This window comes from Electrona antarctica, assembly GCF_951216825.1.
Source record: "Electrona antarctica genome assembly, chromosome: 9".
Taxonomy (NCBI): domain Eukaryota; kingdom Metazoa; phylum Chordata; class Actinopteri; order Myctophiformes; family Myctophidae; genus Electrona; species Electrona antarctica.
Genome location: NC_136790.1, coordinates 20,129,733 through 20,156,277, shown reverse-complemented (window position 1 = coordinate 20,156,277; position 26,545 = coordinate 20,129,733). Strand labels below are relative to the sequence as shown.

The following is a 26,545-nucleotide window of genomic DNA, read 5'->3' as shown; positions in this document are numbered from 1 at the left end:
GATCACTGGAAAGGCAGAGCATGGCCCACCAGTCTAAGTCCACATTTATTACCTGCTAATACAGTGTGGCTGCAAGCTGGATTCACTTGTCCCACATAGACTCTCTCACAGTCACTCACTCATGTTCTCTCTCTCTCACCCACACACACACACACACACATTCCAGCAGCCGTGTGTCACTTCATTACGATGACAACCAAGGTAATAAGAGTGACATAAAACCAACAAAAGATAGCGATCGGAGGTTTTTTAATTTGTTAAGCCCAATAGATCCATAAATCAGGAGCGCCCCCGGCAGCCAGGCAGGTGTTGGTGCTAAAGGCAGGCGGCATGCAGGGCTCTTATCTGTGCACACTGATCCCACTTCAGTCACAACAAGTTGCAGTGATGGAAAGAAAGAGGTAAGACCCGTTTGTCTGTCTGTCTGTCTGTCGGCTGATTGATGAGCTGGACGGACCAGTTGCATATACAGTTACACACTTACACGCAAAGTTGTCACGCAGATCTCGTGCGATGCCGTACGGTACACTACGCACGCAAAAACAAACAAGACAACACTCGAGTAAACAATGTGCTGTATCACAGGCCTGTCACGATTATGACATTACACGTGGCGATTTATTGCCACAGAAATACTTTTTTTTAATTTCCGTTTTATTTAACAAATTTCTTTGTTTTTTGTTGTTGTCGTTGAACAAAATTGGGACATTTTATGACATCCGTCTTTTATATGCTCTGTAAACAGAAAGGTGCACAGACAGGGCAGATATGACACATGACTTACATATTTTACATAACGCTATAGGCCTACTGAATGTATGAGAACAAATTAAAAAAGAAAAAAAACATGAACGGTGAAAATAGACGATCTACGAGCTCAAATAGGCGATTATGTAATAATTGTGACAGGTCTATAAGGAGAGCAGGCGGTGGGTCGGCCATGCTGCTGGCTAGTGTCAATGTAATGACTGGTGACAGATAAGTGATACAGATGCTGCAGACAGTCTGCCCTGAGCTAACCCTCCTAGGACCGTTCGTTCCTCGTTACGTTCTTCTTAACAAAGCAAAAAAACGAGGATATAACTTCAAAATAGAATTTAGCCAAATAAGGCTGTTGTGGGGCCCTATATTAGCGGAAGAGCAGAATTCCCTGAGCTCCCCATCTCTCCCTGTGCTTTGACCAAACAAGGGCTGTTGCTCGTTACCTTATTATTATCGACAGCTCTGCCTGCATTATGCTACCGGGCGCTGCGTTCGTGAGCCCTGCAGGTCTCCAATGCAGGCCAGCGGGGCCCTCGAAATGTATGAGCTAATGTGGCACCTCGTTACGGTGCAGGAGTGACGCTACGCTGCCTGAACAAGCGGGAATACAGTCCCCCCCCCCCCCCCCCCCCCCCCGAAGCCTTGAACCAGCCTGTCTAAACATACAGTATGAGCACACTGATCCAGGCAGGAGGTACAGCAAGGTGTGTGTGTGTGTGTGTGTGTGTGTGTGTGTGTGTGTGTGTGTGTGTGTGTGTGAGAGAGAGAGTGCGTGCGTGCGTGCGTGCGTGCGTGCGTGCGTGCGTGCGTGCCTGTGCGTGCGTAAGTCTTAAATGTGTGCTCGTGGCACACGGTTAAAGTACACCTCGGGGACCGAGGGGTTCGGGCCCTTTTAAATAAATAAACAAACATAAATAAAGTCAATCGATAGAGGGAGCCTGATCCGGCCCAGAGGGCCTATGTTTGACTCACACTTCATAGGAGAGGCCTGGGGTAGAGAGAGAGAGAGAGGGTAAATTGAGAAATGGGGGGTTGTTGGGGAGGGAGAGAGCGAGGGCGAGAAATGGGGGAGAGAAAGAGAGAGCGCTAGAGAGACAGAGAGACTGGCTTAGATTAATTCTCTCTTGGTGGTTGTATAGTGCTGTCTGGTGGAAGCCAAGGCCTGCTCTCTGTTCTTACAAAAAACAGACCCCCATATGCTCGCACTATCCACACAGAGAGAGAGAGAGAGAGAGAGAGAGAGTGCACGCTGGGAGAAAAGCCTGTGTTTGGATGGAAGTGGAAGGTGTGTGTGTGTGCACGCGTGCGTGTGTGTGTACTGTATATGTGAACAGGTTCAAACAGGCGTGCACGGCCACGCGCATGCGTGCACACCCTCATCACTTCCCTATAATACTCCCCGCTGGCGCATGTCACACAAATCATATTCTCCTCCAAAACTATACCTGTGAAAACACACACACACACACACACACACACACACACACACACACACACACACACACACACACACACACACACACACACACACACACACACACACACACACACACACACACACACACACACACACACACACACACACACACACACACACACACACACACACACACACACACACACACACACACACACACACACACACACACACACACCTCCTCCTCCTCCTCCTCCTCCTCCTCCTCCTCCTCAAAGCTTAGATCTGCCACAGATTAGGGAGGGTTTTAACACTGTGCATCCTGCTGTCTTGGCACGTTGTCCCTTTAAGGCCCATGCAGTGAGACTGTGAGGAGAGAGGAGTGTTCAGCCTTGAGCGATCGGCACTCACTCATTCCAACACCCCTCCCCCCCCCTACCCACCTCCTCCTCCCTACCCTTTTACTTTTTTCAGTGGCAATTTTTTTTTTACTTACGTTAAGTAAAAGTACCAATACTGCAACATAGAAATACTCGATAAAATATACGAGTACAATTCCGGGAATACAAAATTGATATAAAAAAGTACTGAAAGCATAAAGTACTATTGCTTAGTAGTTAGTAGTACATAGAGTACTTAGCATGGAGTACTTTTTCCACCACTGGTGATTTCACTTGCTGAAGGATTCCACCTGACAGCTTTTGCATGTGGACTGTGGGGGGGGGGGGGGGGGGGTGGTTGCAACGAGCGTTACGAGCCAAATAGCTTTTTTGGACCGAAGGAGGCAGGCTGCTGTAGTGGCGGATTCTTTTTTTTAAAAGAATAATGCTGCTTGCTACACAATCAAGCGGTTCAGCATAAAACCCTCAATTCCGGTAAAAAAAAACCAACATCCTTATGTCTGGTGAGTGTCGGTGCGGGGCGCTAATATTATCCGACAAATTAAGACTTGTTCGGAGCTATTGGAGGAGGGGTGGGGGTGGGGGGGGAAGAGAGAGCAGGGTTGCCATGTCCGCTTATTATAAGGGACTTTGGGCTTGTAAATATTGGTGGTTGCAAGTTGCGTCATTGTTCTGAAAATGCTTTGTGCCACGGAGAGTCCCGGAGTGCGCATATATATATATATATATATATATATATATATATATATATATATATATATATATTATATATGAAGATCTACAAGTGATGCGTTGCTTTTTTCAAATAGCCAATGTATAGGTTAAAAGTGCTCTATAGTTGCTTCTTGTTTTCAAACAGTTGCTTATTTTCCTCGCTAAATCTGGTAACTCTGTAGGAGCGAGAGAGAGAGAGGGAGGGAGGCAGTCAGGGAGGGGGGATGGAGGGGCGGTAGGGGGGTTCTGGAATCAGCACCCTGGCAACCATTCAAGACCTCAATTCCATCGACATGAGAGAAATGCTTCCCAGAAACTCTGGATAATATTTACGTTGTGCCTGTGATTTTCTATTTTTTTCCTCCGTCTCTCTCTCTCTCTCTCTCTTCTGTTTCTCGTCTTCCCCTCTACTCTCTCGCTCTCTCGCCGGTTTAGAAGAACACTTGGTCCATAACAATGGAGCCGATCAAAGAACAAAGGAAAAGCAAAGGCACTACCTCATCAACGGAGAGACACCTGCGTTCACTGTTGCTACGCAAACTGTTAACGAAGCATGCTGCCGCCCCGCGCAGGCCTCTGCCCAATGAAACATTAGATACTCATGCCCCTTTTGTAGCCTATACTTCGGCGCACAAGCATTTTGATGCAAAAGTAGTAGAAATAGCCTAATCTACTGTACACGCCAACATCGCATTTCGACACGTCGTGTCGTGTAGACTGCTGACCTATGTTCTTTTCTTTTTTTTTTTACATTTGAAGATATTTTTAAAAAGGTCACCTATGTCATGCCCAGAATAGACACCAGGTTAACTGACGCATTACACACTGGAAACATTTTGAAAAGATATCGTCTCCGACGGATGGAAGCCTCATATTACGTCCAATATGTCCAAGCATTCAAAAGTAGCAGATCTACGTGCAAGCTCAAAACGTGTCGCTTTGCGCAGCATTTCGAGTTTACAGATCTGCTACTTTTGATGCTTTTGTGTGTGACGATGTAGTGTGTTCAAGTAGGGTGTTCATTTACAAAGAAAACACACAAAAAGTTACAATATGGAGTGAAGAGGTTTCTGCCCTACTGCGACGATACTGTACTGTACTGCCCCAAGCAGGAGGAATAATGAGAAGGGGAAAAAAAGATAAATCTCATGCTTCCACAACATGATTTCTTGTTCTCATCCCAGCCGTTCATTGACAAATGACATCAGTGCGTGCTAGGCTAGCCAATCAGAGCGTGTGTGCGTGCGTGCGTGTGTGTGCGCGCGTTGCTGTGACACGGGATGCCCTGTGGTACAACCAATTAGCTGTTGACAGTTAAGAGATCTACGGCCGCCCCGGGGATGAGAGTCAGAAAAGGACGCGGGAAGAGAAAGAAGACTGGTGTTGTCGGAGAGGGCCAAGAAGGCACACTGTGGAGAAAATGGCTGAGTCTTGTGGGTTAAAAAGCCTTCTGAGTTGGCCGAGGATATACGTCTCTGAATAATGTCTGCGCAGCGCTAGCGAAACGAAACCACATGGATAGGGACCAGGTCTCCCTGCCGTTGCATGGGAAACATGGACCGCTCATCCGAAGGGGAATGGGGAATCCCCCCACCCCCCTGCCCTTGGCCAAGGGAGACACCCTATTCTGCAACTGGAAGCTACAGTATGGCAGCAATTAGACAATAGTAGTCCTCAGTATTAGTTTAACTCAGAGTTATGTACAAAATGGACAGAAAGTGGTGGTTAAACCGAGCACACTGTATGACCACTTTAAACCGCTTTCCAGGCGCCGATTTGGAAACATGAGAAAACAAAAGGATTATCTGCGCAGATGCTCCCATTGTGAATGTATTGATTATGTATAGTTTCTGTTCATCCCAAACCATTGTTTTTAATCATCCCCCCCAAATGTGTGGTCTCACATACTTAATGCATCTGTATGTACTGTAACCATTATGTTCATCTAATGTTGGACCAGGCACATGACGCTACTTATTGAACCTTCAACCCATGAAGACCTGAGGCTGATTCTACAAAATATCTTCTAAAACAGTTTTCTGAAAAACTCGTTTTGCAATAGCAGTAGTGCTCAAAACATTTTCCCATGTCTTGTCAAGAACATGTATTTGGCCGCCGTTCACCATCTCAAAATATTTAGTCCCAGGGATCCCCGAAGCAAAGATTTGACTCCAACGTGTTTGCTTTAAAAGATATATCTGTTGCACAAATGTTTTTTGAATAGAAAAAGGAAAATATAAAATAATGCGTTTTAGCTCAAATCTGAAATGACACCGATGCTTTCCCGGTCTTAATCGGTTAGGTTAATTAAGTAGGGCAATGTGAGAATAACTAGAGCAGACCTGTGTATTCAACGTTTTTCAGGTCAAGGACCCCTTTAGCTGAACCCGCCCGCCCGCCCGCCCACCCACCCACCCACACACCCACACACCCACACACCCACACACACACACACACACACACACACACACACACACACACACACACACACACACAGTGTTGCAGATTAAGCTTTTCACAGATTTCAGATAGCTTCATAAACTTGTTTGGAGCACTAGCTTCAGCGTTGTGAATTTGTTTTGTTGTTTGTTGTTTGCACATTATCTATTATGATAGCTTGTTTGTTGGATTCATGTTAACCCATTCTGGACGGGAACCCCTTATTGGTTTCTGACTGTACAGTATGTACAGTATTCAAAAATGTAAAATATTTGATGCTACTATATAAATATTTGATGTTTTTCAGAAATCTGAGGTCAAGATTTAGAAGGCGTTTTTTTAGAATCGGTCCAAATGCATAATGTTCAGACATTTACAGGTCAGTAGGCCTACTTAGAAAACTCTGCAACCGATCTACAAGCGTACAATGCATCCCAACGTGACCCGTTGTAAGCTTATAGATCGGCTATTTTTGTCTCCACCAGGCCGAAGGCATGGGGAGAGAGTATGTTTTGCACTCCGTCCGTCCGTGTGTCCGTGTGTCCGTCCGTCTGTGATCAGCTAATCTCTGGCACCGTTAACCCGGTCGATGCCAAATTTTGCACACACACTCCCTTTCCAGAACGGCCTGTTATAGCACCACCAGGAGGCCGCTTTGTGCAAAACAAGCTTTTGGACAGTACACTTACAGATTTTGTCCAAACATCACGCAAATTGGTACACAGTCTCTCTAGAGCCATTCAACGAAACGGGTCTTTCAGATTTCTCAGACTCCATCCTGATTGGCTAAAATTGGCTTCCAAAGCAAGCAGGAGTGCTCAGTTTCAAACAAAATGCTGCAAATCATGAACACATCGTGTGATTTCCGTGAAATTGTGCACGTACATTCCCACTAGGCCGAGGAAGAAATGCCACATGAACATTTTCAACTCAGCCTCATGGTGGCGCTATAACTGGCAGAAAAGTGTTTTACCTCTAACTGCACGGATCTGTGGATAACTTTGTATGCCAACTCCCTAGAGGCCAAGGAAAAACCTTTGCCTGGAATTTTTCACATCTGCTCTTTATAGCGCCACCAGGAGGCCAACATATGTAAAACACATTTTCTAATATTACTCCTTCAGATTTTATCCAAATTTCACGCAAATCGGTACACATGCTCTCCATAGTCATGTGATCAAGACGGGTTTGTTTGATTTCTCATAATCCACCCTCATTGGCTAGGATTGGCTTCTAAACTTTTCAGGAGTAGCCCGCTTTGTACCCGTTTTGTACAAATCGCCACAACTACTCAACGCAGCGTCCGATTGTGGTGAAACTGTGCATGCATATTCCTACTAGGCTTTGGAAGAAATGCCACTTGACAGTTTTCAAATCAGCCTCATGGTGGCGCTACAACAGGCCAAGCCACGTCACACACACGCACGCATGTACGCACACACACGTTTATATTGCTCCTAAACATTTTGCCAAACATCACACTCACACTCCTATCCTCCTGGTGGAGACCTGTGCCCAGAAGGGCACTTTTTCTAGTTGGAAAATGCTCCCACCAGAATAGGAATACTAGGGTGAGTTAAAGTGGTTAATGTTAAAAAATGGGACATAGTCACATAGGTTAGGACATAGTCACTTAGGTTAGGACATAGTCACATAGGTTGGGACATAGTCACATAGGTTGGGACATAGTCACATAGGTTGGGACATAGTCACATAGGTTGGGACATAGGGACAAAGCTGTTCCTTGGAGTGGTTGCACCACTCAATAATAAAAATAAAAATCTCACACCTGTGTGAACTGAGCGGTGCAACAATGCTGTTATTGTTATACAGTACTGAACTCTAGTGCCACCCCAGGTCACACAGTGCTACAGTAGCTGCCCAACAGTGCCACCCCAGGTCACACAGTGCTACAGTAGCTGCCCAACAGTGCCACCCCAGGTCACAGAGCACTACTGCAGCTGTCCGTGCTGAAATGGACACACACACGCACGCACGCACGCACGCACGCACGCAGCTAGGCACTGCTCAAAAACACAAAGATTTGGTGTGCCCCCTGTAGTAACTCTGAGGACCCCCTAGGGGGCCCCAGACCCCTTGGTGTGCCCCCTGTAGTAACTCTGAGGATCCCCTAGGGGGCCCCAGACCCCTTGGTGTGCCCCCTGTAGTAACTCTGAAAACCCCCTAGGGGCCCCAGACCCCTTGCTGAAGACCTCTGGACTAGCGCATTATGCCTGCAAATTATGTTAATTTCTTTACCCATGCAATTTCAGTATGAAAGGGAAACTGTTCTTTCATTAACAACCCAGTAGTAACATTTGAAGTTATGTTAGCAAAACTGGGTCTTGAAAAAAGATAAGTAATAAAGAGATTACAGGCGGTGCTAGGTGGGTTAGGCATCTTCAACCTGGCACATGCCATAGACGCACGCACGCACGCACGCACGCACGCACGCACGCACGCACGCACGCACGCACGCACGCACGCACGCACGCACGCACGCACGCACGCACGCACGCACACAAACCAGATGTGCACACACACACTGTTCTCTGGGAGCTTTGCCCAGAGCAATAAAATACAGTCCTGAGTCATTCCAGCTAACCAATCACTGCCTGCAGGCCAACTGAAATCTTTCTCTCACACACACACACACGCACAGTCGCACACACACGCACGCACAGTCACTCGCACACACGTGCACGCGTGCACGCACGCACGCACGCACGCACGCACGCACGCACGCACGCACACACACACACACACACACACACACACACACACACACACACACACACACACACACGCACACACACACACACACACACACACAGCCTTATCGGTGGAGGAATCTGATGAGCAGAGCAGCGGCACAGCTGGAAATAACAGGGGCGTCACAGTGAGATGTGTATATTGGCAGTGACGGGGCATCAAAATATACTTAACTCTTTTTTTCCCCCAATTCCGTATATATACGGATGTTGACGCTAGGTGGCGTCATATCCCAGGTCCGTATACTGTATATACGTACCCCAACGTATACTCCGTCTATATAATGGTTGAGGCCTACGGAAGCTTTTAACATTGGTCCGGTTCCTATAGCAACGCCCCACCGTTCCAACTATGGGATTGCAAATATAATCTCAGTGCAAAGCAGTTGAAAGGAGGATTTTCAAACCTCTATAAATCGGACTCCAGGATCGCTGTCCTTGGTGGATTTTCTGCCATCCACATTTAGGATTTGTGCCTTTGTACCGCGACGCTGCCGCCATGCAAAAGCTTCTGACGAAAGGTAAACAGTGTGTGCTTGTTCCAATGTGTAGCGAGTGTATGTAGCGAGTGTGTGTGTGTGTGGGGGGGGGGGGGCACATTTCGTATTTTAAAGTGAACGTGTATGCTGGCACTGGGAACTGGGGTTTATGCCAACAGCTAGCGGTAGAGATAGAGTTAAAAATCCCAAAAGTAAAAGTACTCATTATGTAAAATGTATCACAAGTTATCATTCTAAACTAAAGTGTATTAAAAAATCGTTTGAAAATAGCAGATCTACATGCTCACAACGCAGCTTGTTTTGTAATAATAAAAATCTACAAAGTCAGTGTGTACTGTAGTAGCACACAAACGTGCACGCACCCACGCACACGCACGCACACAGAGCGAGCTAGTCAACACAGCCATGAATGGACCTGATCAATAAGGTAACAGGTCTCTCTCAACAGAAGGCTTCAGGTTAGGCTTCTGCAAGGTTATTATTAATATTATTAGGGTTGTCCCTAATTGATCACGTCATTTTCAAATGATCGGAATCGGATCGGGAGCAAAGAAACGTGATCGGGACATCCCTAGTATCAATATTATATCCATATCATGATCTTAGACTGGATATCGTCTGTGATTTTGGATATTTTACTCAGTGATCGGGAAGAATCGTTATTGGCAGATACTCAAAATCAAATGATCAGAATCGGATCGGGAGCCAAAAACGTCTTCGGGAGATCCCCAATTATTATTATTATTATTATTATTATTATTATTATTATTAGTAGTAACTACCACAGACAGATAATATCCATCCATTCCAATTTAACCCATTCTGGGTGGGAACCCCTTTTGGTCACTTTTGGTGTTAGCATTATGTTATACTTTAGCTATTGAAAAATAGCAGATCTACAAGCTCATAGCGCGCCACCGAGTGGCGCGCTATGAGCTTGTAGGTCTGCAATTTTGCTAGTTTGCTTTGTACAGGCTCACTGCTATCATAGAATGAGAATGAATACCTGGCTCATTATGACCTTCATGACTGTACATGAAAGTGTGCGCCAAGTTTCACTAGAGTATCCTGCTAAAAACAGTAATCCCAGCCTTAACCATTTTAGGATTTAGAACAGTGGTTAGCAGATGTGCAAGCTCACAGCACGTCACTTCGTGCTGCGCTGCGAGCTTGGACATCAGCTATTTTTGAACATTCTGGAAAGATGTTGAAATCTAAATAATTGTTGAATGTTTTTTATTTATAATACAAGTCTTCTCTTCTGGGGATCACAGTCACAAAACATTTTCAGATGGGGGGGGGGCATTTGGAGGTCCTTGGCACAAAACAGTTTTACTGATTGTAGAATCGGCATCAGGTCTTAAATGGGTTAAAATAAAAATGGTGAGCTGTGAATGCATTCCAGTGTGGACTACAACACAGTGATTGAGTCTCTCTCTTTCTCTCTCTCTCTCTCTGGACGTAGATAAGCGTTGGATCATAAATGGGTTTGAACCCCTAACCCTCTGTGCCGGGGTTGACTGAGGTGAAGGCTCCTCTGCGGAGGGAGTGACACAATATATTGCTCCTTCCATTGGACATAAAGCAGTGACATCATACTGTGACACTTGACCCCCCCCCCCCCCCCCCCCAACACTACCACATTTGGCTTGTTCCAGATGTAGTCTGGGTAAGTACCATTAGGAAAAAAAGTGTGTGTGTGTGTGTGGGGGGGGGGGGGTTAGCAGGTGGTACCATCTGGAGAGCATTGTGTAGTAGGAGGACACTATTGAATGGAACACTTATGGAATGGACCACGTCCCAAATTATGTTAACGTACAAAACAAAACCTGTCTGTGTCTCTATGATAAAAATCACGGATCATCATCTATCAATTACACACCCCATGAAGTCTTGAATTCATGGAGATTTCTTTTCTTTTTCCGATGGCTGCTCTACCGGTGACTTCGCCGGTCATCAAATTATTCCCAGTTAGGAATGTGGAGAAAACTAAACAAAACTAAAAAATCTCCACGAATATCTTCATTAATTTGAATCTCAAATCTCAAACCCAACGGAAATGTGACGCGTCACAGTTATTATTAGAAACAGCGTACCTGGGAGGAGCCGTACGCGCCGTACAGTACAAGTGAGGGAAATGGAGGGAGAGGGAGAGAGATAGATAGAGAGATAAAGGGAGGGAGGGAGAGAAAGAGACATTTCCTCTCATGAAAGGGTTCTGGTGGTTCTAGGAGAGTGAGGTTAACCTCTAATTACAGGGTGCTTCTCCACGTCGAGCTACAGCACCGCACGCTGATTTATCTTCCTCTCTCTCCCTCCTCCTCCCCCCCCCCCCCCCCCCCCCGTCATCATCATCATCATCATCATCATCATCATCAGGTGAGAATTAGACTTTTGAATTCCGTTACTGTCGAAGAGCTATAACCGATTTTGATTGTAGGATGATCTCATGACTCATGCAGGGTTACTGTTCCAATACAGATTTTTATTTTTATTTTAATAATGGGTCTATTAAACGTAATGGGGCCCCACAGTAATATGTAGACTATTATGGAATATGACACTTTGAAGGCTGTTAAACTCGAGTGGCAAAGTGGCATTCCAACTGTAGAGTGCAGCTGTCTGCAATATATGACTATTCATAATGTATTATGTTCTGGCAGCGACTGGATCCATAACCACATTAACCCTGGCATCCCCGTTTTGGGGCAATCTTCTAACGTTTTCAATTTTCTTTTAAAAAAGGTTCCAATTCAGTATTTATTTATTTGAGTTTCATGTCGACACGTTTGTGAGTTTGTGGATGGGCAATTTTCACCCTTTGTCATACAAATAAGTGTAACGTTGCTGTCGGGCAGAAACCGCTTATATCCATATTCTACCTTTTTTCCCCTAAATTCAAAGTCAAAGTTGTACGATTTGTCACACACGTTACCGCGGTGAAATTTGTTCTCCGCATTTGACCCATCTCTTGGAGCAGTGAGCCGCTGGCAAGGAGCGGTGAGCTGCAGCCGTGCCGCGCTCGGGAATCATTTTATTAGTAGATTTGACCCCCCAATCCAACCCTTTGATGCTGAGTGCCAAGCAGGGAGGCATTGGGTCCCATTTTTACAGTCTTTGGTATGACCCGGCCGGGGATCGAACCCCGACCTCCCAGTTTCAGGGCGGACACTCTAACCACAAGGCCACTGAGCTGGAATTAATGCGCTACGTGATCATACAGTACTACAGCAACACACAAAAGCATCAAGAGTAGCAGATCTGCAAGTTTAAAATGTGGCACGAAGCATCACATTTTGAGCTCGTATATCTGATACTTTGTGTTTTGGAATTTTGAAATTTTGAATACTGAAAAGTAATAGTTTTGGCAGTTTTTGTGTCCCTCCCAACTTACTCTGGGCGATAGAGACCATGCACGCAGGAACAAGGGCCAACGTATAGTGACCCGAGATGGCAACAGCGAGGAGTGTGACATCCTGGCTGGGATAATGCAAGGGGACACGAGAGCAGGATCCTGGCTTCACTCTAACACCAAGGTGTAGTCCTGACAGACCTGGACTATACAGACGACACCAAGGTGTAGTCCTGACAGACCTGGACTATACAGACGACACCAAGGTGTAGTCCTGACAGACCTGGACTACACAGACGACATCAAGGTGTAGTCCTGACAGACCTGGACTACACAGATGACATCAAGGTGTAGTCCTGACAGACCTGGACTACACAGACGACACCAAGGTGTAGTCCTGACAGACCTGGACTACACAGACGACACCAAGGTGTAGTCCTGACAGACCTGGACTACACAGACGACATCAAGGTGTAGTCCTGACAGACCTGGACTACACAGATGACATCAAGGTGTAGTCCTGACAGACCTGGACTACACAGACGACATCAAGGTGTAGTCCTGACAGACCTGGACTACACAGACGACACCAAGGTGTAGTCCTGACAGACCTGGACTACACAGACGACATCAAGGTGTAGTCCTGACAGACCTGGACTACACAGATGACATCAAGGTGTAGTCCTGACAGACCTGGACTATACAGACGACACCAAGGTGTAGTCCTGACAGACCTGGACTACACAGACGACACCAATGTGTAGTCCTGACAGACCTGGACTACACAGACGACATCAGCCTGCTTTGTGACAACGTGGAACAATCACAGGAACTCCTGAACAGAGTGGAGTTAGAGTATGCCAAGGTTGGCCTTAGGCTAAATGCCAAGAAAACGGAGGTTATCACCTATACTATAACATCTCACCGGAACATCCACAGGAGGCCCTGTGCTGAATGGAAGTCAAGGACTTCAAGTACCTGGGCTCATGGGTCAACTCAACGGGACAAGTTCCCAAAGTGAGGAAGGCACTTGAATGGAGGGCCCTGAACGGCATGACCAGTGTATGGAACTCCAACCTCTCCCATCAGATCAAACTCAGCTTCATCTATGCTATGTTCTCCTATGGCAGTGAACGTGGGACCCTGAAGCCAACCCTGCAGAAGTCTCTAGGACGGGTGCTACACCAGAATGTTGCGTGCGGTACTCAACATCAGCAAGAATGTACATGTTACCAACAAGATCCTGTATGAGGGAATACCAAGGATGAGCCAGAAAATAGCAGCCAGGAGAATGAGACTAGTGGAAAATGAAAAACAAAACATTCTCCATGAACCCAAGGCTTCATGGGGTGTGTAGCCTAATTGATAGAAAATAAGTATTTTGGGGGGTGAAGTACTCCCCAAAAAGGTTGAAAAAGGTTTTTAACCGGTGGTCCGCAGAGGTAGGTAAACAATTACAACAGAGCAATGACGAACAGGTGTCACTGATTGAATATTGACATCACTATTCTAAGGAGAATTTTTTTTTTTTTTTTAAGAGGGATTTAAAACTCGTTATCAGAATACAGAGCTGTTTAATACTTATTTAAACAAATAAAAAAGCCCTTTATTAAAGGGGTCCTTAGGGGGTGGGGGGGTTCCAAGGGGTCCACAGCATCACAATGATTTCAACCACGTTATCCATTTACATGTTGGCTGCTCAACAATAGCAGTGCTACAAGCTCACAGGGCACCACTTTGTGCTGCACTGTGATCTTGTGCAACTCTCCTTTTATTGAAATGTAGCTCTAAGCGAAGGTTCAATAAGGAAGATCTGTTGTCATTACTGCTCGAGTCTTTCTGGGGAGTCCCTGGCACAAAACATATTCAGATGGGGGGCCGGGGGGGGGGGGGGGGGCAAATACATATCAATTTGTCTAAAACACAAAAAGGTTTAAACCAGCAGGAGGTTACTGTCTCTCCCATCACATCCAATCCACCTTTCCCCCGAAACCCATTACCCATTTCCAGACCTACTACTTCCCCTCTGTAACTACCCACCACAACCCCCCTCCTCGTCCCCTTGACCCCCGGTCCCTAGTAAGCCTGCCGGGGGCCAAAAAGCATTATTAGAAACATGTGGTTTTTCTGCTTGGATTGAGGCAAACATGCAGAAAATTATGGGAAGCAAACAAGAGCGCCCCGAGAGCCACAGAGATATGCTTGTTAACATGGCCACCATGATTGTCACATCCGCACTCTGTTGGACACGCACACAGGCACGCGCACAGTGCACACACACACACACACACACACACACGACAGTGTCTCACAATACCAAGGCAAAAAACAAGCAAACAGCTTCACTATCAAAACGCGACAGCTTCTTTTCCCGGGAGAGGAAAAAAATAAATACGTCTGACAGTAAATATTGACTCTAGCTGCCTGCAAACATAATCACACACATACAGCACTACGCACGCTGGCGCGCGCGCACGCACGCACACGCACACACACACACACACACACACACACACCCGTCTGTCAGGGTGGAAACCTCATGTGTCCAAAACTGTTACTCTTCAGGATTCAAATTGAACAACAGCAAAAGTAGCAGATCTATACGCTCAAAATGTGACACAATGGATCCTGAAGATCTGCTGCTTTTGTTTTGTCTGATGCTAGTATGATTAAAGGGGAATACCACTCCTTTTCAACATTATATGTCATTAATATACCTTAGAGTTGTTGTGTGGAATTTTCTTTTTTTTGTTTAAGTCCCCCCCCTCGGTGTAGCATAGAACTGGAGTTCTAGATCACTGCATGTGTTCTAGAACACATGCAGTGATCAGTGACATCTCGAAGATGTACTCTGCAAGCCAAAAAGTACATCTTCGTGATGTCACTGATCACATGACCTCAAGTTCTAGACCTCCAGTTCTAGTAGGGGGGGGACCTTTTTATACTCTAAGGTATATTAATGAGATTTTGAAAATGAGTGGTTTTCCCCTTGAAGTAGGACGTCACGTTACTTTACAAAAAAAAGGGGGAACAAAAGCACAAAATGTTTGAAAATGGTGATAAGAGGTTTCTGCCCCGACAGCAACGAAATCACCTTCGCAAAGACGGATTTGTTTTCTTACACTCAACAGGCCCAGCGTGATCCATGGGTCTCAGCGGCGCAGCCTTGCAATGCATCAACCTAATCATACATCATCATCATCATCATCACGAACTACAACAAGCCTCGCACTGTCTTCAAGCGTTGAGCCAATAGCATGCACATAATGTCCTCAAGCCCTGAGCCAATAGCATGCGCATAATGTCCTCAAGCCCTGAGCCAATAGCATGTGCATAATGTCCTCAAGCACTGAGCCAATAGCTGCGCATAATGTCCTCAAGCCCTGAGCCAATAGCATGCGCATAATGTCCTCAAGCGCTGAGCCAATAGCATGCGCATAATGTCCTCAAGCCCTGAGCCAATAGCATGCGCATAATGTCCACAAGCACTGAGCCAATAGCATGCGCATAATGTCCTCAAGCCCTGAGCCAATAGCATGCGCATAATGTCCACAAGCACTGAGCCAATAGCATGCGCATAATGTCCTCAAGCACTGAGCCAATAGCATGCACATAATGTCCTCAAGCGCTGAGCCAATAGCATGCGCATAATGTCCTCAAGCACTGAGCCAATAGCATGCGCATAATGTCCTCAAGCACTGAGCCAATAGCATGCGCATAATGTACTCAAGCTCTGAGCCAATAGCATGCACATAATGTCCTCAAGCCCTGAGCCAATAGCATGCGCATAATGTCCTCAAGCCCTGAGCCAATAGCATGCGCATAATGTCCTCAAGCCCTGAGCCAATAGCATGCGCATAATGTCCTCAAGCGCTGAGCCAATAGCATGCACATAATGTCCTCAAGCCCTGAGCCAATAGCATGCACATAATGTCCTCAAGCCCTGAGCCAATAGCATGCGCATAATGTCCTCAAGCCCTGAGCCAATAGCATGCGCATAATGTCATCAAGCGCTGAGCCAATAGCATGCGCATAATGTCCTCAAGCGCTGAGCCAATAGCATGCGCATAATGTCCTCAAGCCCTGAGCCAATAGCATGCGCATAATGTCCTCAAGCGCTGAGCCAATAGCATGCACATAATGTCCTCAAGCGCTGAGCCAATAGCATGCACATAATGTCCTCAAGCCCTGAGCCAATAGCATGCACATAATGTCCTCAAGCCCTGAGCCAATAGCATGCACATAATGTCCTCAAGCGCTGAGCCAATAGCATGCGCATAACGTCCTCAAGCCCTGAGCCAATAGCATGGGCATAATGGGAGCAGCTAGGGCAGCGACGAGCTAATCACGCCCGTCTGACTGGAGAAGTCATCAATCGGGGGCCGTTTGTTGACCCAAGGAAGGTCTCCGTCGAGGTCTGCGCTGCGGCACAAGACACGTAAAAGCACCTGCCAACGGCCCTCCCACAGGGAGTGTGACTTGTGGTGTGTGTGTGCACACAGGGACCACGGGCCAACATTACGCACTTATGTTGTTGGATGAAGGAGAAAGAGTAATCGAAGATTTTGTAGACACACAAATGGGAGCACACACACACACACACACACACACACACACACACACACACACACACACACACACACACACACACACACACACACACACACACACACACACACACACACACACACACACACACACACACACACACACACACACACACACACACACACACACACACACACACACGGTGAAGGAAAGAAAAGGTACAGAGTTGTCATTGTGAGCATGGATGGAGCACATCCATCCCTCATGGAGTGTGACAGTATAGCAGTGAACTATTAGTCCCAGGAGTGGCGTGTGTTATACGGATACAAAGTGTCCCGCTATGGAGAGGTCTTCCTTTTCCACGGCACGGGGAGTAGAGGGCCATCGCTCTTCTACAGTCAGTGGTTCACAAACTGGTGACGCGCAAATCGTGTGGGGGGGGGGGGGGGGGGTCCCTAATTATTTGGGGGGTTGGGGTAAACAACCCAACATACAGTAGTGTGGGGTATCTGCAGGGGGGGGGGGGGGGGGGCAAATTAATGATTTTCAAGGTCAGGAACTGAAAGTTGGGGAACCCTTGTTCTATGTATAAATAAAAAGTGTCAATATAACTCCTGACTGACAATCCCAGAGGGTTTAATACAAAAGGATAAATATAACACTGAGCATTTTTCTGTGTCGGAGGGTCATCATTCTTCTAACAAAGGGTCTACTTAACCCCGGTGGAATTCCCCAATGAGGTCACTCTCTGCAAACGCTCTTCCATTAGTCAAGCAGGTAGATATTTAATGGCCGTAAAAGAAGTTCAATCACAGTCTGAATGAACAGACTTGTCCCTCCGTCTTTTTTCGAAAATAAATCAGACTACGAATGGGCTTCGCTTGGACGAGCTTTCCTTATGCGACACACCAACGTTGTTCTTGTATATTGATGTTTCAATTTGGCAGAGCATTCTGCACTGCTTCGACACGTAACGCTGTAACATATCAAGGACCCCCTGTTTGACACGCATTAGTCTACAGACCCCCATTTAATGGCCTTTCTATCTCTGGGTACCCCCAATTTATATTGTAAAATCAATGTTAATTTAACTCTGAGAGTGTACAAATGGAACAAAATGGACCCTACACTCTCAGAGTTACAGACCCATAAGGGTCCATTTGGTTCCAAACTATCATTTAGCTGGGTACCCCCTGGAACTACCTCAAGGACCCCTGGGGGTCCCTGGACCCCACTTTGGGAACCAATGCATTATAGCATGCTAACTTTCCAGGAATAGAAAGCCTAGAGTTTGTATTAGCTTGGATTCCCCATTGATGATGTCATTGGTAGGCTATGGGTTCTGAACTGTCCACAGCCCTCCTGTGAGACACAGACAAGGTAGAAAAAATGTGTTAATACAGCATTTAATTTCAACATCATAAACACTTTATTGATTTATATGTTGCCTATTCAAAAATAGCAAGCTCACATCGTGTAAGCTTGCACATCTGCTACATTAGAACATTTCTTTAAAATCTCGAAATGTGTTTGAACTTTGAACACTTGCAAAATATATTTTCAGATGGGCCAGATACACGTTATTTTAGGGGTCCTTGACATGGAAATCTTTGAGAACCACTGCTCTACATAATGCTGACACCAGACAGAACTATAAAAACACCCAGATGGCTGGGACACGCACGCACGCACGCACGCACGCACGCACGCACGCACGCAAGTCAGGGGCCAAATCTCCAAAGGTCAACAGGGTTTTGTGGGCTTCTCATTGATCTCAGTGGAAGCAGATAAGTCGGACGCTGCAGTAGCAGATAGCACAAAACATCCAGCACAAAACATCCACCTCTATCTCTGAAACTCAAAACTATTCACGATAACAAATGTGTATGCCCCCATACAGAGGACAACATGCAAGCCCTTATACAAAGCTACCGTACATATTTGCATACAATTTGAATATGAATATTGCAGGGGGGGGGAGGGGGGGGGGGTGTGCGTCATCTGAATGCGTTATGGTTACGCCCTCATGGCGAAACTCCTCACCGTCTTCAAGGTGAAAAGAGGCGGCTTGTTGCGACTTCATTTTTATCTCATGGTCGTCTCTACACCCCCCCCCCCCCCCCCCCCCCCCCCAGACCAACTGTAGCCGACAGCAGTGCCGGGGAGGAACTACGCACGAGGGGAAGAATGGGAATTGGCATAACAATTAAAATTGGGAGAAAAGGACGAAAATGGAAAATAAACAAAAAAAATAAGAAATAATTGAATATGAACATTACAGCTGCACGCCGGCCAAAGTGATTCGGAAAAAAAACACCAGTTAACGGAAACAAGAGATTTCATCGTTTAAACTCCACGTCTTTGTTTTGTGTCCCGCAGTTTAATATTTTCCCTTTCTTATAATTTCCACAGTTTTCCGTGCAGACAATCAGTCGGTTGCCTGTCCTTTTCCACCTCGTAGAGACGGATTAAAGGTGACTTTGTCCCGTCACCTCCATCCAACTCTAAACGCGAAACAGGAGGCGGCCTCCATTGCTTCACACATGGCCCCACCGACAGACTAGGATTTGCAGAGGAAAATGCACAGGCCCGTTCCCAACTCTCTCTCTCTCTCCCATTCGTTCTACTCCTCCCTCTCTCCGTCTGTTCAAGTCATACGAGGGTGTGTAAACAAGGGCCTATATGGATCAGCGCACAACCGAGACAGGATATGAGAGTGATTCTCCTTCTCTTCTCCAATCACGTCTGAACGTGCGTCACAGTGAAACATGGCTCCGAACAGGGCCCGGTTCACAACCTCAGCATCACATAACAGTATCTCCATGTTTTTTTTCGCAAATGAAGTCACAAAAATGTATCAGAAGCAGCAAGCTCGAAACACGTCTCAAAGAGACTCGTTTTGAGCTCGTCGATCTGCTACTTTTGAATGTGAATCCTGAAAAGTGAGGAGTTTTGGACATAATGATGAGGTTATATTATGTGTCATCTGTGTAAGGCACCTTCCTCTCTCACTTTTACGCAGGATGTGATATATTAAACAATGCGTGTTTTGGAATTTGGACAAACTAGCGCATTGACAAGAGTAGTAATCTATGACGACAATTTGCCGGGAGTTTGGGGATGTTCTTATACGAGGCAATGTGTACACTGTGTACATCTTAACTGTACAATCCAACACCTGCACATGTTCGGATGTGTACTAGCCTTCGCATATGCCCATATATTTATTGTTTTTTGGTTACCCTCCATAAATGTACTTGTGTATTTGTGTGCAAAGTTTATTTTACCCGGTTATGGTTAGTGTACTATTTTGGAGTATTGTTGTATATATTGTATAGGCTTCTGGAGGTATTTTTCATGGATTTATTGTTTGGCTGTTGTATAACTTGACATGTACAATGTGGCGTTGAAAGTGTAATTATGTATTCTGCCGCTTGGCCAGTTCCCACTTGACAAAGAGACGCAGTCTCAATGTGTTTTTACTGGTTAAATAAAAGGTGAAATAAAAATAAAATACAGACACAGAAAGAGAGCGAGACAGGCAGACAGACAGACATTCCTGGATTTAGAGATGGATATGCAGCTTCGAGATTGTTACCTAGGGCAGGTTTAGAAGGAAGTGCAAATCTGTCTGCACCTCTCCGTGGGAACACAGCCTGCCCCGTGTCCCCGGGCAGCCATCTCTGCCTTTGTGACGGCCAATTTGTGAAGGATTTCCTCCGTTTTGGGTTGAGCCTCACGCACACGGCCAGGTTAGTCTGCCCTCTGTGTCCCATTTTGGTACAGGATATGTTTCCACTTTTGAGATTTCGCTGCCTCTCGATAGAATTATCAGATTGTTTTTGTGTGGTCACATAATCACTTTTCATAAAAGTGAAGAAAAGGCAGCACACTCATATACTGTAGCAGCGATGCAGGATCATTTATTAAATGAATACCAGCATTTTGACCTGGAAAATTCTTCTTCAGGGATTGCCTGAATCCCTGAAGTAGACCTTCCCAGGCCTTTTCTTCACTTTTAGACTTCCTTACCGAGGTCAGCAGGACCTCATCAATACTGGTGTGCGCCCTTCTCCGGTTTGTTTGCCATAATGACTTTCCATAAAAGTTTTCTCCCTTGTACTTCAGTGAAAAACCTTCTAAGATCAGGAAGCTAGAAGGAAGCTAAAAACATTCAATGCGTTGAGCTTGTGTAGATCGGCTATTTTCGCCATTCGTCGTACGATAACATTAGAAACCCAGGGATAGTGCACTGCAAACATCAGAGAACGTTTGGAGAGAGTGGAGGAGGGGAGAGGAGGAGAGGAGGGGAGAGGAGGAGGAGGGGGAGAGAGGAGGGGAGAGGAGGAGGAGGAGGGGAGAGGAGGAGGAGGGGAGGAGGAGGAGAGAGGAGGGGAGAGGAGGAGGAGGGGAGGAGGAGGAGAGAGGAGGGGAGAGGAGGAGGAGGAGGGGAGAGGAGGGGAGGAGGAGGAGAGAGGAGGGGAGAGGAGGAGGAGGAGGAGGAGGAGGGGAGAGGAGGAGGAGAGAGGAGGGGAGAGGAGGAGGAGGAGGAGGAGGGGAGAGGAGGAGGAGGAGGAGGAGGGGAGAGGAGAGGAGGAGGAGGAGGAGGGGAGAGGAGGGGAGAGGAGGAGGAGGGGAGAGGAGGAGGGCGGCGCAGGGGGTTGTCAGAGAGGAAGTAGAGGTGTGGAGGGGAGAGCAGACTCGATGGAAAGGTGTTTCATAAGAGCCTGACACCGAGGTTGCCAGATCCTGTACCATGGGCTTGCCAGGTCCCAGCTGCTGCTGCTGGGGTGGAGAGAAGCTCCGAGGCCAGTGAGTTAAAACACCAGGGGACTGGGAAGGAGGAGGAACACATTTATCATCACATTGTCTGACTGCTCACCCTCACTTAGCCAGCTCACTTACTTTTCTCCTCTCTGCGCGTCCCTACTTAATAACTGTGGTGGAAGAAAGGGATTTAGATAAAGTGGCTTTGAGTGGAGAAAGAGACTGGAGAGGCGGAGAGAGAGAGAGAGAGATAGAGAGAAAAGATTGGGCAAGAGGATGAGCTATATAATATAACAAGTGAGAGTAGCGTGGCCTTCTGCTGTAGCCAATCAACGGAACGCTCCCGTCGCATCTCGCCTCCGTGTTAGCGACTGTCAGGTTAACTTACACCTGGTCCCCTCTCTCGGCACCCGGCCCACCAAATGACTAAATCGCTATCTAATAACCCGACGCCAGGCTCATTACTCAAAAGAGCAAATTGGCTCAGTCGAGATCAGATCCTGGATCACACCTGAGATGGGGAGCGGGAGCCGAGCGGAGCTCCATCAGTGAAAAGCTATCATTTCCAGCTCTGTGATTGCTCCTCATAAATGTCATGAAGCCAGTTTGGCTGAAATGAGGGAGGCGGGGGGGGGGGGGGGGGGTGGAGTGCACACAGGGAGAGGGAGGGTGGAGAAGTGGAAAGGGACTGAAAACCAAAAATGTGGGGCTCTTTTTACAGGTGGTGCAACGATCTTAGCATGCCATCTAGTGGTGGAAGCCAGCTAATCAAAGCCCTTCCTCTAATACAGTAGGTAGAGATAATGTATGTACTGTAGAATGGACTGTACTGTGTTGTAACTGTCACGTTGAAACGTTGAACAGTTACTTTTCAGGAAATGGGGAAAACAACCTATGTTCCAATTCAGTAATTATTTAGTCACACGCTCTTGTCAATACGTATTAACTTTGTTTATATAGCACCTTTCCAAAACAGGTTACAAGGTGCTTTTCGATAACAGTAAATATACAATAAAGATCAGACTTTGCACAATGGTACAAGCTGTGCGATAGAGGTGAGTTTTTAGAAGAGATTCTAAAGAGGACACAGAGTTTGCCTGCCCAAGGTCGCCAGGCAGTGAGTTCCACAGCCGAGGGGCCCGAACATCAGAAGCCCAGTCGCCCTTAATGACAAGGCGAGACTTTGGAACCCTCGATATGGCCCTGCTGGATTATCTCAGGCCTGGTTTATGGGGCACTAGTGGTCCCTGGGGGGGGTTCCAGGTGGACCCCAGGACCCACTAGTGGTCCCTGGGGGGGGTTCCAGGTGGACCCCAGGACCCACTAGTGGTCCCTGGGGGGGGTTCCAGGTGGACCCCAGGACCCACTAGTGGTCCCTGGGGGGGGTTCCAGGTGGACCCCAGGACCCACTAGTGGTCCCTGGGGGGGTTCCATGAGGACCCCAGGACACAGTAGTGGTCCCTGGGGGGGTTCCAGGTGGACCCCAGGACCCAGTAGTGGTCCCTGGGGGGATTCCAGGTGGACCCCAGGACCCAGCTAAAGGATGGACTTGGTAACCAAATGGACCCTTGTATAGATCTTCAACTCTCAAGAGTTAAATTATTGTTAAACCTCTGCATTACTTAATTTGCAAGAAGTCTACACAATTAGAGAATGTAGAATAATCAACATCAATACAGCATGGAATTGTGGACACATTTTTACCCAAACGATAACATATTGTACGTTTTGGGTCCGAGTTTTGGGTCTTCAAATGGTGGTCCATGGCTCAAATGACGAATACAAAAATGGAGCTTGACCTGAAAAAGGTTGACTAAGTTAAAAGATCCCAGATATACGAAGAAGCCTGACCATTAAAGCACTAAATGTTAGGGATTTAAATTAAAAACAAGCAGTGAATCTTACAATTAATTGTAAAACTCACAGGTAACCATGCAGTGAAGGGCTGCGACGACTGGTATAATATCACTTCCTTTTACAGTATTGATTCAATACTATAAAAACGCACAGACATACTTAGTCACTTTTAAAACATTGCAGGGAATAGCAGATCTACAAGCTCACAATGCGGCGCAGCGCGTTGTGAGCTTGTAGATCGGCTAGTTTCGTGACTTTTTGTGACATGTCTTGTATGAAGTAGAATAAAGTGCAGACATGAGGATTCTGCCCACCAGCAAAGATATTATTTTGTTGTTTGTTTATTTGTGTATTTGCAGTTAATTGTTGCATAGTGAGGGTACAACAATTAACTGGGAATTATGCCAAAACAAATACCGAACAGATGCCGGAACTCAAGCATAGCACCAATTAGGAAGATGTTACCCTATGTATATATGCATGAACGCTTTGGACTCACTGACTAACATTGTTGACCTAAGAGCTCGGTTAAGATCTAAGGGGCTCGGGTGATAACACAAATAATTTATACAGTGACAAAATGCACTCCGCTCGAGAAGTTCCAGAAACAAGTATTCAAAGTATTCAAAGAAAGTCTCAGCGATGTTAATTGCATGTGCTCATTTTATTCAGAGTTGAATAAAGAGTGAGTAAAGTTTTTTTCACCCTCGGAACGTGGCGCGATTGATTTGATTTCATGCTCCATCCGGCTGGAAACCTAGAAGTGCCTACTCAGCACATCATTTGGAAGTTTCTTTTTTTAAGGAGAGGGGGGTAGACCACAGGAAAAGATGAATGCGGTGCAAAGGAAAAAGGAGCTTTTATAACCATTAGTCAGTAGCAGAGGCAAGTGTTTAAAAACATTGTTGTGCTATGTTAAATCTAACAGAGCAGCTTGACCACCTTCAACCTGGGCATGGTGTCCCTAGTTGGCATCATGTCATCATACAGTAGGTGAGTGGTTTTCAACCTATTTCATATCAAGGTCCATTACTTGACCTGAGATCAGATTCTAAAAATGTCTTCTACATCCTGACAGTTTTCTGTCAGGATATGTTTATATGTCAGTCGTTCTTTGATTTTTCAAAAATAGCAGACCTACAAGCTTGTAGATCTGCTATTTTTCATTAGCTAAAGCATAACATAATGCTAACACCAAAAGGGGTTCCCGTCCAAAATGGGTTAATCAGCATTTGAGCCACGGACCACCATTTGATGAGATTTAGCCTCAGCCTTCAGACCCAAAACGTATGTTATTGTTGGATAAGATTCTGTCCACAATTCCATGCTTCATTGATCTGGTACCATAGGAGAGATAACAGGCAAACGTTGATCAAAATGACAATTCTTCTACATTCTCTAATTGTGTAGTTTCTTATAAATTAAGTAATGCAGATGTTTATCAAAAATGTAACTCTTGAGAGCGTAAAATGAAACTAAATGGACACTGTAATTTTTATAATTAAAAAAAATGTTATCCCACAATTTTGTAACCCATTTTTCACCCGGTGCCAATTAGCTAAGCCGCGATACTCATCCTCTGCCAAACTGGGGAGAGCCCTGAACTGGGGACCTTCTAGCTGCGAGGCGACAGCGCTACAGACTGCGCCACCGTGTCCCCCCAGTTCACACTCTCAAGAGTTAAAGATCTATAAGGGTCCATTTGGTCACCAACTCATTTAGCTGGGGACCACCTGGGAACCTCACCAAGCACCACTGGTGTTTGAGAACCTCTGCAGTGTGTGAAAATCGTCAAAATGACCAGATCTTCAAGCTCACAACAAGGCATCACGAGGTGGCGCATTGTGAGCTTGAAGAGTGGCTATTTCTTTTCCCGAATGTGAACAGCGAATAGCGCACGTCCCCCCCCCCCCGAGACGCAATCAGAAATGACTCGAAAAATTGGAGAGGGGGGTGGGGGTGCCTAATGAATACACAGAACGAGAGAGAAGACCCCAATTAAGTGGGCCAGCAAGGTGAGCAAACCTATCTTGACAGGGTCGCGCAAGCTGAAGCACAGCATACAGGGGAGATAGCGGAGGGTGCCGGGCGGGGACAGAGAAAATGAATTACCTTCCTGACACGCGTCAAAGCCAATCAGTGAGGAGCATCCCCCCCACCTCCTCCCAAAACACCCACCCCCCCCACAAAAAAAACACCAAAAAAAACACTGTTGTCCCTTTCATTTCATCCGCTGACGTTAGTATGCACACGGCCCCACGCGCCAGCCTCCAAATGTATTCATTTATTCAGAGCCCCTCGGAGAAATCAGAATCTTGTTGTCCCTTTTTTTTCCTCCATCCCGGGTCGTCCAGATGGAATTTGCGTGAATAACGTCGGTTTAGTGAGGCAGAAAATAAGTACAGGCCAGCACAGCGGTAAGGGACTAGATTACACCACCCGTCCCCGTCCCTACACCTCATCCTAAACAGGAGGAATACAAAGGACGAGAACACGAGTGTCACCTTCATATACTACTTTGTTTCTCTCCAGTTTTCTTTTCCCCAATTCTGTTGAAATCGCATCGCAGGCGAGCTAAAAGCAAACAGTGTGTCTGTTCGATTGGAATCTCTTTGTTGTATTATCACCACGCAGGTGCAATTAAACTGGAGACCGTGATCCGTTTCATTACAGAAAAGGTTGGCGCCCCCAGCGAGGGAGAGCAGCTCAATGTTCATTTATCCCCGCTTTTTTTGTTTTGCATTTCTAACGGCACTAATTGCATTAATTAATCAGAAACGATTCCAGCAGAGGGAGGGAGCCGGTCTTAAAGTAATTGTATGAGATCAAAGTAGAAGGGAAAAAAGGGGGGTCTACTCTATATATCAGCCTTTCCAATCTCTCACGGAGCCCCAGAGAAATTAAAATGCTTTCAATCAAGAGTAATGGAAAGCTGCAATATTTCCATTCAAAACTTCGAGGAGTCAAGTAATTGCTTCTAGTATCTGATGGTGAAACTTGTGTAAAACCTGGTTCAA

General features: G+C 46.2%; 1 protein-coding gene across 1 annotated transcript in view; it reads right to left on the bottom strand.

The window, feature by feature from the left end:
• Nucleotides 1-26,545, bottom strand: part of slc25a26 (solute carrier family 25 member 26) — a 95,366-nt gene that overhangs the window by 50,038 nt on the left and 18,783 nt on the right. The window lies entirely within an intron of this gene.